The 17,208-nt window shown below is 38.5% G+C and overlaps 1 protein-coding gene across 10 annotated transcripts in view; it reads right to left on the reverse strand.

The window, feature by feature from the left end:
* The window catches only part of bsk (mitogen-activated protein kinase dJNK), a 113,507-nt gene that overhangs the window by 48,622 nt on the left and 47,677 nt on the right, over positions 1 to 17,208 (reverse strand). The gene's annotated exons all lie outside the window — the stretch shown is intronic.

Raw genomic sequence — 17,208 nt, forward strand, 5'->3', positions numbered from 1 at the left:
GGGTAGGTACCACCGCCGTGCCTATTTCTGCCGTGAAGCAGTAATGCGTTTCAGTTTAAAGGGTGGGGCAGCCGTAGCTATACTGAGACCTTAGAACTTATATCTCAAGGTGGGTGGCGCATTTACGTTGTAGATGACGATGGGCTCCAGTAACCACTTAACAAAGGTGGGCGGTGAGCTCGTCCACCTATCTAAGCAATAAAAAAAACGCTTAACCCTTTGACTGCCATGTAGGTCACCGGTGCCCTACGCGGCGCACTGGAGTAATTATATCGATTTCTGTTACTAAGCCGCCGGAATGTCTAATAGACTCTTGGAAAGACGTATCCGAAGATAATGAGAATGAATCTATTTTTAAGAGGCTTAAAATATTTTTGTTTTATCGCTTAGATGGGTGGACGAGCTCACAGTTACTGACGTTGTGATGCCTATGGGCTCCCACAATCAACTCGACTTTACAACAGACGGGTCGTGAGCTCGACTGTGTATCTAAATGCAATGAACCCAGCAAGCCACAAAAACGATTATTCCAGGCCGCTACAAAGAACAAAACATGCTAAACAAACTCCACACTGTCAGATACATATTCTCGTAACGAAGGCAATTGGGAGCACCCTTCAATTCCCCTTACGTGTAAATTTAATGAGGTAGGTACGATACGTAACGTGATTGCGAGGCGTAATTTTATGCAGCGACGTGCCATTTAATTGACGTCCAAAAAAACAGACATGAGATTATATGAGTGATTTGATTATGGGAGCACAATTTTGGAAAATGAAATTCCACGCTACCATTGATTAGGTATCAAAGGTAAGAATTTCAGAACCGCTTAGAAAACAAAAAAGGAAGTAAAGTAAAAAGTAAAATTATCAAAAATCTTTCCCTAATGGCCAATTTGTAGTTCTAGTGATTCATGAATCAATCAGGACTAATAATTATAATTAAAGTATTTTTGCAATATTTGTTTTCCGTCACAAAATAAGGTAAGCTTCTTCTTACACTACACTTACTATTTTATTCATACACAAAACAACAAATAATATTTTAATCGAAAATTCTGTATAGCTACAGTATGTATGAAACTGAGAATCATCGCACGAAGCCTATTAGGGTGAGCCCTTAGAAATGTGGACCCGACCCGTTGAGATATTATCTTTGCATGATTATTGCACGTATACATATAATATGTAAGCAGCTGTGTGTAATTTTACGAGTTTGGTGGGCGGTTTTCATCGAATCGATAAGTGACTAAGGCCATACATAATTGATGCCAAATCAAAACATACCAAATGGTGAATAATATGTTTTTTATCGACTCTAGACGCCTTAACGCCAGTTTAAAAACCGGTACATGGACAGAGTCGGGTCAGGCCGGTAACCGTACTCGTCGAACTAGGCAAAGTGTTCGTTCGACATGCAACCTAACATAAAAAACCACCCGCTGAGTTTCTCGCCGCATCTTTTCAGCGGGTCGTGATTCCGATCCGGTAGTAAATTCATTCGCGAAGCTACTCTTGAATTGTTGGGTCTCCTTTGGAGGCGCTCGGGTAGCTGTTTTCAAATCCCACCTCTCCTGGCCGAGCCCTTGCTCGCTCACCTGTCCTGGTAAAACTATAAAGGGCTCCGGGCCACCAGTAATCAATCAAACAATTAAAAAAAAAAAGAAAAAAGGGTCAGTCAGAACGAAACTGTAGGTATACTCTGTTATTGTGTAAATTATCTATTGAAAGTTTCAATATTTATTATTCAAAAGGTTTCATTGAATTTTATGGCGATAAACTCAAATCCACCGAATACGAATGATGACGGAACTGCCACTCGGCTATCCCTGGCGCCCTTACATTTATCAGAGCACATAAAAAGAGTCGTACAAGTTTAATTGTCGATATTATAACCACTGATAGTACCGTTAACATTGATGTGGGAGTCGCTCAAAGTAAATAACAGCGTTTAAGGAAAAGTAAAAATATATATTTATTTCAGGACATCTTGTTATTCACCCTTATAATGCCCGATCGCCATCTTTACTTTATATCCTCCTTCTCTTTCTTGTCCATACATTCATCTCTTTTACTCTAAGCATTCCGTTTCCCACATTGACTACCAAAAGTTTGATTCATTTTAGGAAAATTCTCTTGTTTTGTTCAAAAGATCAATTATAAAGGTACAAAAAGGCTGTTTCAAACATTTATATTACCTAATAGCCAAACAAAATATAACGAAAATCGGTTAACAAACAGAGGAAATAAATGTAATGAACTATTGTTTCTTTACCTTTTTTTTTTTTTTTATTGCTTAGTTGGGTGGACGAGCTCACAGCCCACCTGTTGTTAAGTGGTTACTGGAGCCCATAGACATCTACAACGTAAATGCGCCACCCACCTTGAGATATAAGTTGTAAGGTCTCAGTATAGTTACAACGGCTGCCCCACCCTTCAAACCGAAACGCATTACTGCTTCACGGCAGAAATAGGCAGGGCGGTGGTACCTACCCGTGCGGACTCACAAGAGGTCCTACCACCAGTAATTACGCAAATTATAATTTTGCGGGTTTTGATTTTATTACACGACTAGCGACCCGCCCTCGCTTCGCTTCGGAAACATTAAAACACACATGAAACAAAAAAAATAAAATAAAAAAATAATAATAAAAAAGTAGCCTATGTTCATCAGGGACCTTGTCGGCTTCTAATGGAAAAAGAATTTTTCAAATCGGTCCAGTAGTTTCGGAGCCTATTCGAAACAAACAAACAAACAAATCTTTCCTCTTTATAATATTAGTATAGATGTTATTCCTTCACCGTGGAAGTCAATCGTGAACATTTGCCGAGTACATATTTCATTAGAAAAATTGGTACCCGCCTGAGATTCGAACACCGGCGCATCGCTCAACACGAATGCACCGGACGTCTTATCCCTTAGGCCACGACGACTTCAACCTTTAAAAACACATTACATTTAGCCCGAGCCAACCAAACCATATTCATAGGTTTCATCATAGAGAAAGATTGTACCCCTTCTGTTTTGATTACTTATTTAAAAAAATAGAAAATACAGTATAAAATTCTACTTGTGTGCAAAATATTTAATATTGTTTTTAGCACGTATTTTTCAAAATGTTGATCATATATTACTACATACGATAGCCCCTTCATATGGAACGAATTCATATTTAAAAATTAAAATAAAAAAAATTAAATTTAAGCGCTTTCTTTTCTAAATAATATATTTTTATATAAAACTAGCTGAAGCACTACGAAGTCTGCCGAATCGATAAATAAAAGACCGACGGGGGACACATCAAAGGAAAAACAAAATATTTATTTTGATTTATTTCCGAGCATTTTCATATTTATCTACCTTTTAAACCTTCTCTGGACTTCCACAAATAATTCAAGACCAAGATTAGCCAAATCGGTTCAGTCGTTCTCGAGTTTTAGCGAGACTAACGAACAGCAATTAATTTTTATATATATATAGATAGAATAGATTAAGCATAAATATTGAAATAAATGGAACTTGTAAAACAAATTTCAACCGATCTGTTTGTTTTGCTTTGTAAAGCTTCTTACGCCCTAAACAAAGGCATTAAGTACCCAAGTAGGTAAGTTATAGTACAGCACAATTTTTTACTTTTCGAGAATTTTGTATTCAATTTATTTTATTACAATACACGCTATATTGCGTTAACTGTATTCAGTTTGCGAACGGGTCAACGACCTCGTGCGAGGCGAGGTCATTCTTACTAAACTACCTTCTAACCTACTACTTATAACGGCCGTCTGGTGTAGTGGTAAGTGACATGGTCACTGCACAAGGGGGTCGCGGGTTCGAATTCCGCCAAGGGAAGATATTTGTATGATAAATATAAAAAATATAATTTCCAGGGTTATGGATGTATATTAAATATATGTGTGTGTATAATAAAAATATTACATTTATTTCCGTTATCTGGTACCTGTAACACAAGTTCTTTACGAACTTAGCACGGGACCAGTTAACGTGGCGTGATTGTTAGTAAATATTTATTAATATTTATTTATTTATTACCTTCTAATCATCGTTTTGAATCGCTAAAAGTTTATTTTGAGCTTAGTGAAAGAATATCGTGGATAACATTTCCATAACACCCTCTATAGTCAGAACGTTTGCTACAATCACGAATCAATACTCAGTCGAGGTTCTACGACCGATAAATTCGTGCCAATTTAACCAATAAATCATAGCGAATCTCGCTTTATCTGAGTTCCCTGTGGATACGTCATCAAAGCGAACTCAAACATACATTAGCGTTTAGGGCACGTTCCCGGAACACCGAGCTCTCATATCATCGTTATAAACGATAACTTTTATATATTGATCCTTATTGAGAAGCTCTTCGAATTGTACTTTCCTGAGGTTTTTAGATGTTCAAAAAATTATTTAAAACTTCTATCAGACCCTTGAGTTTTCGTAGTTACCGCCGACTAATGTCCTAGTGTGTTCCTTAATAATTTCATTAAAGCAAAACAATGTATATGAACTTGAGAAGAAGCGGTCAAGCATTTATTTTTAGAACACCGAAACCTGCGTAAGAAAATCCTTTCGTCAGAAATTTGTACTGGAGTGGCGGCCTATTGTGGTCACTGACAGTCACCAACACACAGTCTATTTCCGGATATTTTAGGGGCCCTAGACATCAAATGACTCCCCTTGTATTTTCTCACTCGAGAATCTGCTCAGTGACCGAAATCAGAGCCCGGGCAGAGAGCGGAGGTTTCCGCGGTCAACACTACAATTAGACGTGCGGCGCCACTCTGAGATGGCTCGAGGCATTAGTCGACGACTCTAGATCAGCCGTCACGATACGACAGCCCTTCAAGTCGCCCTAGGATGTGCCGCTTGTGTCCCGAAATACCTCGCTGAACCAGCCTGTCAGGCCAGAACGCTATACACCGCCAACCAATTTCTCTTCCACACAGATCCGAATAGCTGCTGTCATGCAGTACACTGAAGTGCCGGTAGCGCTCCGCACGGCCTTACCCTTCCTGGTCGTTCCGTAACCTTCACTGGGCAGGTCATTCCCACAGAGCCGAAGCCTTTTTCACAGACAGACCAGTGCTGAGAGGGATGAGCTCTCCCTCTTTCGTTCCGCCATCTCCTTCTGCGAGATGGTGAGCTCGCAGAAGTATTTGCGAGCGAAGGACAAGGTCGAGTTGGTTACTCTGCCAATCGTTATTAAATCTTCGATCTTATCGTATCGATGATTGAATGACACGATAAATGTATTTGGGATCACAGAGCACCAAATACGCTGTTGTTCGTCTGTTTGCCTACATAATATAATCTGGAGGCATTGAAGAACATTGAGAACCCGAAATTTTCCACAGTATTTATTTTGCAATATAGACAGCGGTCTTTAAAAAAAAAGTATTAAATAAAGCACTCAGCGGTTGGATCCTACCCTGGTATCTAAATATTTCTGTATCTTGATACAAAAAACAACATATTTAAAAAAAAAAAAACATACAACTAAAGCTGATTATTTTTTCAACTACCCTTCCTTTTTTCCTTTCCCTTCGCCACAGACTCCGAACAAACGCAGCTGCTCAAAAAAACATTAAATATTTATAAAACGAACAGAGATTCTTCAAATGGTTATTAATATCCCTCAACTCGACCGCTCCCTTTGGAATAACAAAAGGGATATCATCACAAAACATTGCTTTTAGAATGTGAAAGATCTCACTCGGTTTGATAACATGAGAGCTTTGAATTAGCGCCTTCGTTCAATCACCTTGTAAAGTTGGTTGGTAGCCATGTCAGAACATGACAGAAGGAAATCTATATATTAATACGTGAAGCAAAAACGTTGACCCCTTTTTACGAAAATTGCGCGGCCGGAGGACTATGAAATTTCCCACACTTATGGAGAATGTAGAGAAGGAGTGCAGAGTGTTAATATTGTTTTAAATTATGCATAAAATATACTATTAGAGGCGACTCCCTCTTAAGTCAAAGTCGATGGGCGGAGCCATTGACGACGAGCACTCACGTGGACTCGTGACGTCATCTGGAGGGGCAACTCGTCATCTGGAGGGGCAACCGACCGACCAGCGGGGACATCACGCCACCTCGGAGCACTTTTGCTGGAAGCGCGCGCAGCGTTCACTTGTCTTAGATTTAATATTCTGTGTCGATCGTTCCTGCCCACTTTTGTATTTTTTTTATTTATTTAAATTATTAAGCCGTTGCTAAAATCAGAAGTGGGATAGGGCTTGTGCCCTACAGTTTATTTTTAAAATTTGCATTAAATTAACAACGTAATGACCGATATACGTGTAACTGGAAGCAGGGTAGGAGGACGCTCGCATTCGCCGAATGTTCGAGACCAATATTGGAGAATAATATTGGCGCGTTTAATTGCTTAAAACTCAAATGTGAACGTTGCGCGTGAGTCGAGCCCGCTAGGGTCGCAGATAGAAGACGCACGTCCCTCGACCGCGGACGGTGGTGGCGCCGGACCCGTGGTGGCGTTGGGAATCACATCACCGCCGCCGTCAGAGTCCCGCGCGTACGACGCTACAGAAAGGATCATCGGAGCATTAAGTGCACTGTCCAAAGTAAGGTCGAACCATTTTTATATTTCTAATTTTGACCCCAGCGTTAATGATATCGATTCTTGGTGCGAAGTAGATTTTTTTTGTCGGATACCCTCTTATGAAATGTAATAAATCACCAAGTAACTAGCTCAACGACTTTATCACAACCGACCTTACGGTCTATTTTTATTGACGCGATAGAACATGCTCGAGACTGAATGCTCAGTTTCGATGGGTGGAAATAACATTCGAAGGGTTCAAAATGTTACTAGTCGGCACACTCCATCAATACGTCAATTAGACAACAGTCCGACTGTCCAGGTCGGTGATCATGCAAACGGGACGCCGTGTTGCTCCATCGCCGTGTCGATTGTACCCGCGTTTGAGAATAGATGTAAAATAGTTCCACCACGCGTTGTGACAATAAAAAGGCAACTACCACATCAGCACGGAAGTTAACCGAATCCATTAGATTCGTAAATTCAGATCTAGCTCATGGTTACTTTATTTCTAAGTTTTACCCTGCCGTGCAATACATAGACACATTGTGTAAGGAAGTAGAATGGACTAGATCCTTAACTGGGAAGGCACTGAGTATTTGTCACGAGTTTTGGGCTGTCTTAAGAGTGATGAGCGTACTTGGTTACACGTGTGATTGTCTAGTGACCGGACGTGGGGTAACTTCGTAAAAGACTTTAAGCCGTTGTGTCCGCGAAAGTTAGAGTATGCCAATATTCTTTATAATGCTATGCAATTAGCATCAGATTGCTTTGCCTCATACGTCGAGTGCGCCAGGAGATCGTTGCTCTGTATTAAGATGGTCAGAGGTCTGACTGACAAACTCGGAACTTTAATAATGATACGGGGCATAATGGGCCCTCTGGTTGACTCGCGAACGCTAGTCTACAGATTCACGAGTTGATTTAATTTTTGGTGGAGGTCAGGTTAGGCCGAGTCCTCGTAGGGTTCAGGCACTAGTTGAGTCACCAGTGACGCGTAATGTCAAACATTCTTGGGGTTGACTGCATGCTTCTAGAGATTTACGTGGTAACATAGTTCACGTAGATGTTGTACCGTGGTAACATAGTTCACGCAGATATTTACGTGGTAACATAGTTCACGCAGAGATTTACGTGGTAACATAGTTCACGTAGATGTTGTAACGTGGTAACATAGTTCACGCAGAGATTTACGTGGTAACATAGTTCACGTAGATGTTGTAACGTGGTAACATAGTTCACGCAGAGATTTACGTGGTAACATAGTTCACGCAGAGATTTACGTGGTAACATAGTTCACGTAGATGTTGTAACGTGGTAACATAGTTCACGCAGAGATTTACGTGGTAACATAGTTCACGCAGAGATTTACGTGGTAACATAGTTCACGTAGATGTTGTAACGTGGTAACATAGTTCACGCAGAGATTTACGTGGTAACATAGTTCACGTAGATGTTGTAACGTGGTAACATAGTTCACGCAGAGATTTACGTGGTAACATAGTTCACGCAGAGATTTACGTGGTAACATAGTTCACGTAGATGTTGTAACGTGGTAACATAGTTCACGCAGAGATTTACGTGGTAACATAGTTCACGTAGATGTTGTACCGTGGTAACATAGTTCACGTATATGTTATGACGTGGTAACAAAGTTCACGTAAAGGTGTGACGTGGTAACGCAGTTCACGTTACGAGTGTATTAGCTTGACATGTTAACTTGGCCATGTCAACCAGACTTTACTCTCACAGTATATTATACACCCGATATGGTAACAGTGCCGTGTCGTCAGTACATCTAACATAACTCAACAAGAGCCTACTATACATGAACGCACTGAAATGTGATGTAAAATGCTCACAAAAACTACTAACTTTTACTAATGGTTCATGGTACCAAAATCACGATTGTAATGCAAACAATCTATTTCTATGACGATATCATAGAACACCCCGATAGCAACGCTGTGCACACAGTGAGTCCTGCATCGTCAGAGATTGAAGACGGTCATGACATCGAGGTGAACGTGGACGTCCACCAGTCAGGAGAGGCCGTATTAGAGGCGACTCCCTCTTAAGTCAAAGTCGATGGGCGGAGCCATTGACGACGAGCACTCACGTGGACTGGTGACGTCATCTGGAGGGGCAACTCGTCATCTGGAGGGGCAACCGACCGACCAGCGGGGACATCACGCCACCTCGGAGCACTTTTGCTGGAAGCGCGCGCAGCGTTCACTTGTCTTAGATTTAATATTCTGTGTCGATCGTTCCTGCCCACTTTTGTATTTTTTTTATTTATTTAAATTATTAAGCCGTTGCTAAAAATACATTATATTAATAAAAAAAACATTACACACACTATCATGTATTTGACACACACGCATGCATACTATTTGACTATTGTCAAACTTTTCTTATTGCTTATAGTCTGTGGTCAAATTGAGAATAGATTAAATAATGTTTGTTTTTATTATTTAATATTTGTTTAAAGTGCATTAATCTGTGATTATAGAAGTACGAGTATAATAAATAGTCTGACTGTTTGACAATAGAATCATAATAGTGTACAAACTTATAATTTCAATTCATTTTAGTCGAATTTCGATTACTGTGCGACCACTAGTTCTGATAAATGAACGAATTTATTTTTGCGTTACCTTGTGATACAAATGTCGTGATTATGACGAAAATCTTCCACAATAAAATCCCTCGTCGTGAAAATTGTTCCGTGTAGTTAGGGAAATTGCCTACAGCATCGGCCCACCTTTGTCCTTTGTACGTGAATAGCAAAAATGTGGAGGCAATTCTATTTTATTGATTTTCTGACAAGCCTTATAACTTTACAGGTTTATTAATTACATTTATTTCAATTTGATTTAATCTAAATATTTAACTAGACAAGTAGAACGCTTTAGAGGAAAAGGTATACCTAAAAAAGAATGGATGGGTTGCATGAAACACGGTATGTGTAAGAGGGGAGCGAGCGAAGAAATGGTATATTATAGAGGAGTATGGAAGGAGAGAGCATGTTGCGCCGACCCCAGCTGACTGGGAGAAGGGCAGTTTTTTTTCCCACCTTGAGAGGCTATGTCAGCGTAACCGGGCGAGTAGGTGAGCTCACGGGGCTCAAACCCGGAGTGTTGCTAACACTGGCCCTAGCAAGAGCAAGCATTGTTTCGCAGAATCTACAACCGGATCGGAAACGCAACCCACTGAGAAGATCCGGCGAGATGGTATGTTAATTACACAGTCCTCGGGTTCGGCAAGGACTGGATTCAACTAGACAAGGATTGTGGTCGTCTATTAGGCGGAAGAGCTTAATCATTACCTGGCGTTAAGAGGCTGCCATAGCTAATAGAAATAACAACGCTGAAGTCAAACATCCAAGAGCTAATGTTCTAATATTTCAAATGAGAACGCACGGGCAGATCAAACATAAGTACTTTACTACTACTAATACTATACTCCTGTTCCGTGGCAGATGTACTTGTATTTGTAACTAGCAACCCGCCCTCGCTTAGCTTCGGAAACATCAAATTTTACTGTTGATAGCCGAGTCCCGCGATGTTCCCCGCGATTATTGTCGTATCGCGGGTGATGTCGCGGGATGAAGCTAATCTAAAAAAAGTTACTCCTTATATCATCAGCTACATATCAGTGAAAGTCTCATAAAAATCGGTCCAGCCGTTCCAGAGATTAGCCGGAACAAACAAACAGACAGACAGATAAAAATTATAAAAAATGTTATTCTGGTGTATGTACCGTAGATATATTCATATGCATATATTAAAAAGCAATTATATAAATATTACAAACTGACATTCGAGTTTTATTTATATGTATAGGTTATGTTCCGAACTGGACTCTAATAAAGGCTTAAATAAATACTTCGTTATACTTTTGGTATTCATAATTTAATTTTAAATGATAATTTTTTGGTTTATTAATGTTACTTGTAGTCCTTATATCGTCATTAACTTTGGTTTACTTCGTACCTAGTTAAATTGGTAGTCTTGATTTACTATTGTTACTTATGTCTAAAATTAGACACAAAATGGATTGGACAATCGCACCCTTCAATAAATACAAAGGCGCAGATTTCAAATAATAATTGTTAAAAATAAAATACTTATCAAAGTAAATTAGTAAGGCGCTAATTCGAGATAATCATATAAAAATGTTTATCAAAAGAATGATCTATACGAGTGATCAAGATCACCATATCAAGAGTGACACGACTGAGAATAAGAAAATATCGTATAGCAAGTTTTTTTTTTGGAACGAAGTTCCTTATGAGACGGTGCGGGGGGTACCCTAACCGGGAAAAAACGTCCGTAACGTAAGATTTTTATTATTTATGTATAGTCTTAGTATGATGGCTATACAGTGTCTAATGAGTCTACGTGATGACGGCTATCATTATTATTCATATAAATAGCTGTTTTTTTGTATATTATTATTATATATCACTACATAATATAAAACAAAGTCGCTTTCTCTGTCCCTATATCCCTATGTATGCTTAAATCTTTAAAACTACGCAACGGATTTTGATGCGCTTTTTTTTATTAGATAAAGTGCTTGAAGAGGAAGGTTTATAATGTATAATAACATCCATTAAATAGTGGAGAAAACAATAATAAATTACAGTTTCCGAAGCGAAGCGAGGACTGGTCGCTGGTTTTTTATAAATCATTGTGAAGAATATAAAGTTGGTAGCTTTGTAAAGTAGTTTTTTTATTATTTTTTTATCAATAAATAAAACATGATAAATTGTATTATACGGGAATAATTTTTATCTTTATACCTCGAATAGAACTTAAATTTAATATTTTTTATAATAAGGAACTTCGTTCATATCCGGTGTCCCCAGACCCCATACATCTTTTTTTAAATCCAATTAAATAAACATATGAAGGAGACGATAAGGCTTGAGCCGACTACAGGCTCCGTTTAATTCCTCATCACTCTGAGAGGTCGTCACGTCCCAGGCAGTCGTCGGCATTATGATGCGATTTCCTCTCGATTACCCTCCTCTGTAGAAAAGGAAATTGCGGCTATTTTTCAAGCTAATATCTTTATAAACGAATGATCAGTGGAATTTGTCTGAATCTGTCGGGGGAGTAATGTTGGCTTTTCACTTGCCGTGTTTGCACACAATTTCGAACAAATACTTTAAGTGTTAAAGCAGAGGCGATAATTTAGAGTGACACAATCTATATATTAATACGTGAAGCAAAAACTTTGTATCCCTTTTTACGAAAATTGCGCTGACCGAGGACTATGAAATATTCCATACTTATAGAGAATATTGAGAAGAAGTGCACAATGCTAATATTTTTTTAAATAATGCATAAAATATACATTAAATCAATAAAGAAAACATTACACACACTACATACCGTGTATTTGACGCACACATGCATGCATACTATTTATTGTCAAACTTTTGTTCTTGACGTCTGTTGTCAAATTGAGAATAGATTAATTATTGTTTGTCTTTATTAATATTTTTTTATAGTGTAGCCTTGGCGAAATTTGTGATTATAGAAGTATAAAATACAATCATAATAGTGTACCAACTTATTATACAATCCCAATTAATTATAGTCGAATTTCGACTACTGCGGTACCTCTAGTATACTTTATTGCACATCAAAACACGATTAAAATTAGAAAACAGTCAACAAGCAGATACGTTTGTACAATAGGCAGTCTTATCGCTAAAAGCGATTTTTTTCCAGACAACCGTTTAATTAACCGAAATTCTGGAAAATACATATAAAGATACGGCAGGTATTTTGCGATGTAATATTAATATACATTACTAAAAAAAATACATACAATAAAGAGATACTCGTATATATCGTTAAATATAATATGAAATCACTATATTATGATTACGAGTAATCTATCTATACTAATATTATAAAGAGGATAGATTTGTTTGTTTGTTTCGAATAGGTTCCGAAACTACTGGACCGATTTGAAAAATTCTTTTTCCATTAGAAGCTGACATTGTCCCTGATGAACATAGGCTACTTTTAAAAAAAAAAAAAAAATTTTTTTTTTTTGTTTCATGTGTGTTTTAATGTTTCCGAAGCGAAGCGAGGGCGGGTCGCTAGTATTAATATATAAATCTACAGTGGGTTTTACGGATGTTCCGGTATAACTACTGAACCGTGCGTCAGATTGACTTGAAACTTGGTATCCATATAGAAAATACATGTACTTAAAGGATAGGCTAATATTTATGTGAGCGTTGGACTCCTTACACCAGTTGGGGGGGCATTAATGATCAGAACCTTTGTGTGGGTGAGAAATAATAATGTTAATTTTAAATGCCCAGCGAAGCGGACGGGTTCAGCTAGTATATCAATATACTTACATACATATAATCAACCAACAAATAATTTAATCGACTTTTTTAAAATAATTAATTCCCGAAGAAATCGATTTTACTCAATTAATCGTCTCGAGTGTCGCTGACCCTTGGGACTCGATTAACTTAATCGATTATTGTGAAAAATTCAATCCACAGTTGAACTTGCTTCGCAACAAACTATCTGTATATATAGAATAACTTTAGTCCGTCCAACACGGCGCGAACGTTGTGACATGCGATACAGCAATAGATCTAGGATAAAAACGAAAACTTCGTAATACACAACATTAGACGAGTGAATAAATAATTCGTCACGGTCACGCGAGGTTTTAAAAGTGAGAATTTCGATTGACGCGGCAAACGAATCAAAATCTAATTTAAGGTTTCGTGTTTAACAGAAGACTATAATGTGATCAATCATCGATAGAAGAATTGAAGGAACACGTGGAGTTAGTCGGTTCTGTTATCTATGATTTTCTTACCTAAGCTGATAGCCTTGAGAAGCTATTTCTGCGTAACCTTAACTAGTAGGTGAGCTCACGGGGCTCAAACCTGACGACTTTGCTAACACGAACCCTAGCAAGAGAGATGCTTCGCAGAATCTACCACCGGATCGGAAACGCGACCCACTGAGAAGATCCGGCGAGAAACTCAATGAGCTATGATTTACAGTGACCGTTCTCGAGGCTGATGCTGCAAGGAGGCCTGATTGTCTCTTGTGCTAAACTGTCATGTGTTTGAGTTTGAAAGATAGCGTAACTGTTCCTCAAATCAATTGAGACATAAACCTATAAATAAATAAAAATGCTCATCAAATCCTCATCCTACTCCAAAGTTTCTACGTTAGGAAGCGGCTTGACTCTGTCCGTGGAGTTGTTGAAGTCCATGGGCGACGATAACCGCTCTCCATCAGGAGGGCCGTGTGGTGGTCTGCCTTCTCCTTGCGTCGTATTCCTCACTGCTGATAATCGTGACCACCCTTTTGTATCACCTTCGCACGCACGATCTTTCTCCATCTATTCTTGTCTCTGGCGGAAGGCGGTCTGCCTACGAGGGCAACAAAAAAAATAATCTAGAAGTGTTGTCTATGACCTCCAGAAACTGTTTAATCTAGATTAGGCACTAAACTATTAACTGAAATTCGATTAAAATCCGTGTTGAAATTAAGTAGTCGTAGAAAAAAAAACTACTTTTACGCGTGTACCTCATGTTCTTTGTAATTAAATTATTTCCGACCACGTTCCTATTAAAAGTGTAAAATATACGAAACGTCCGAAGTATATACATATGTATGTAAACATATAACGACAAGTAACGCGAGATTACTTTGTCGTCGTGGCCTAAAGGATAAGACGTCCGGTGCATCCGTATGTAGCGATGCACCGGTGTTCGAATCCCGCAGGCGGGTACCAATTTTTCTAATGAAATACGTACTTAACAAAATGTTCACAATTGACTTCCACGGTGAAGGAATAACATCGTGTAATAAAAATCAAAACCCGCAAAATTATAATTTGCGTAATTACTGGTGGTAGGACCTCTTGTGAGTCCGCACGGGTAGGTACCACCGCCCCGCCCTTTTCTGCCGTGAAGCAATAATGCGTTTCGGTTTGAAGGGTGGGGCAGCCGTTGTAACTATACTGAGATCTTAGAACTTATATCTCAAGGTGTGTGGTGCATTTACGCTGTAGATGTCTATGGGCTCCAGTAACCACTTAACACCAGGTGGGCTGTGAGCTCGTCCACACATCTAAGCAATAAAAAAAATAAAAAAACACCGTAAAAGTTGTTTTAATTAGGTACATGAATCGCAAAAATCAAAGAAAAGTATTTCGTAGTCGAGTTAAACTTTCATATTAATAATTGAGAACAAATCGCGCATGGTCATCCGGACTCAATTTAGGATTCTCTGTGTACCAGAGACCGACAAACATACTTATATATATATGTCGCATCCGGGTCAATAGTTCGGAATATCAACGATACACAAACGTCAAAGTGACAGAATGGCCGTGTCGTGGTTGACGACTTTTAGTAATATTGAGACGGTGGTTTTGATTATTATTTTAAATGATGAAATGTTGTTTTGATAAATATCACAAAATGAAGGGTAGACTCCGTAACGCCACAGTTATAAAATGGCGGTACGTGGACAGAGTCGTGGCATTCGTGTCAGACAGTGATTCCGTCCGTCTCAGCAGCGAGTCTCTGACAGTCAGTCAGTCAGTCAGTCGGTCTGTCCGTATGTGCAACGAAACTGTTGGTTTATCCTGTCATTGTGAAAGTTGTGTGTGTTGAGTTTCAATAATTATTATTCAAAAGATTTTATTGACTTTTTATAAACTGAGTTCAACCAAATACGAGTGATGACGGAAACTACCGCTTAGCCATCCCTGGCCCTGCCTACGACATATATATGTATATATTTAATGCTTAAATGTGTGGACGAGCTCACAGCTCATCCGGTGTTAAGTGGTTACTGGAGCCCATAAACATCTACAACGTAAATGCGCCACCCACCTTGAGATATAAGTTGTAAGGTCTCAGTATAGTTATAACGGCTGCCCCACACTTCAAACCGAAACGCATTACTGCTTCAGGGCAGAAATAGGCAGGGTGGTGTGGTACCTGCCACCAATAAAATATATACATATATAGATAATAAACACCCAGACAAAGAGCAAGCAAACCTATTCATCACACAATGTTTGTGGGATTCGAACCCTCGACGCAACAGTTACTGCACCATCGAGTCAATCAAAACATGTTAGAACAGTTTTGGAAACTTCCTGGTGCTTTATTGTTCTTTGTATACATATGTACACGTGGTTCAATTATTAGTTGTGTTTAGTGAACTCGCTCATAGTTCACTGAACTGTGGCACCCTCCTCTCTAGCTTCCAGATTCTAAGAACATTAATTATATTGGAACGTAATCTATATATATATAAATGAAACCCGTTTTCCGTTGTCACGACATAACATGAAAACGGCTTGACCGATTTGGCTTATTTATTTTTTTGTAGTTTTCTAATACTCTGTACAAGGTTCTTACGGAAACAAATATTAAGAAAATCTCTCAGAAATATTGAAAAATATACATTTAATTTTGCATATTTATTTGTGAACTATTCCACGCGGACGAAGTCGTGGGCAAAAGCTAGTGCAAAATAAAATTGCTTGGAAAGTCGCTTTGTATTCGCTTTGCCGGCAACCAATATTACAGATGCGTAGTAACAAGCTGATTTTTTCAACCAATCAAATAGCATGTTATTATGAGATTAGTTCGAATAATTAATTTAACGAGCGCATGACTGATCGGTGGTGGAATGAAGGTATACATGCGCCTGTACAACAAAATCCCACAAGATGTTCAGAACCTACATATACATAGGTTTAAGAAAACTGTTAAAGAACATCTGTGCAATAAAGCTTACTATAAAGTCAATTATTATCTAGAAGATTGCACAAAGTGGCAATGAGTTGCTCGCTCCGGGCATTTCAATATTGTAATAATTGTTTTGTTATAATTACTTATTGTAAAAATGAATATTTTAAAAAATCCAATATTAACAAAAATCTAATATTTAAAATAAAAAAAAAGACATGCCCGCTGAGTTTCTTGCCAATTCTTCTCAGGACGGGGCTAGTTCTTGTGAATTGGCGGTAGTTCTTTTGACGTTCAACAAGTATGTACTTTCATTTATGTTGAATAGAACTTTTTTGATTTGATTTGATACACGTGTCAACACAATCCCTTGTTAAAAATGAAAATTTAATTCATTTCTCTCGACGCTCCGACATTCTTTAAAATAACAACTATTATTCATTTATTTATCAGATAACAAAATCCACACATTCAATACGCATAAGTCAAAATTAATGAGTTTCTCTATGAGAGGCATATTCCACCACCACCCTGTCTATTTCTGCTGTGAATCAATAATGCGTTTCGGTTTGAAGGATATGGGCTGCCGTTGTACTGAACTGAGACCTTAGAGCTCATGTCTCAAGGTGGGTGGCGATGTTTACGTGGAAGATGTCTATGGGCTCCAGTGACCTCTTAACACCAGGGGGGCGCGAGGCCATCTTAACAACCCGTCTTAACAGTAAAGAAACTCTACAAATATATTTAATCTATATATTAAACTTATATAATTATCTAGTTATAACTGATTTCCATGATACGGGAAATCCTAGCTAAGGATCAAATGACCGTGTGTGATTTGTCACCGATTGTTTGT

Source organism: Bombyx mandarina, chromosome 03 (assembly GCF_030267445.1).
Source record: "Bombyx mandarina strain Sakado chromosome 03, ASM3026744v2".
Classification (NCBI taxonomy): domain Eukaryota; kingdom Metazoa; phylum Arthropoda; class Insecta; order Lepidoptera; family Bombycidae; genus Bombyx; species Bombyx mandarina.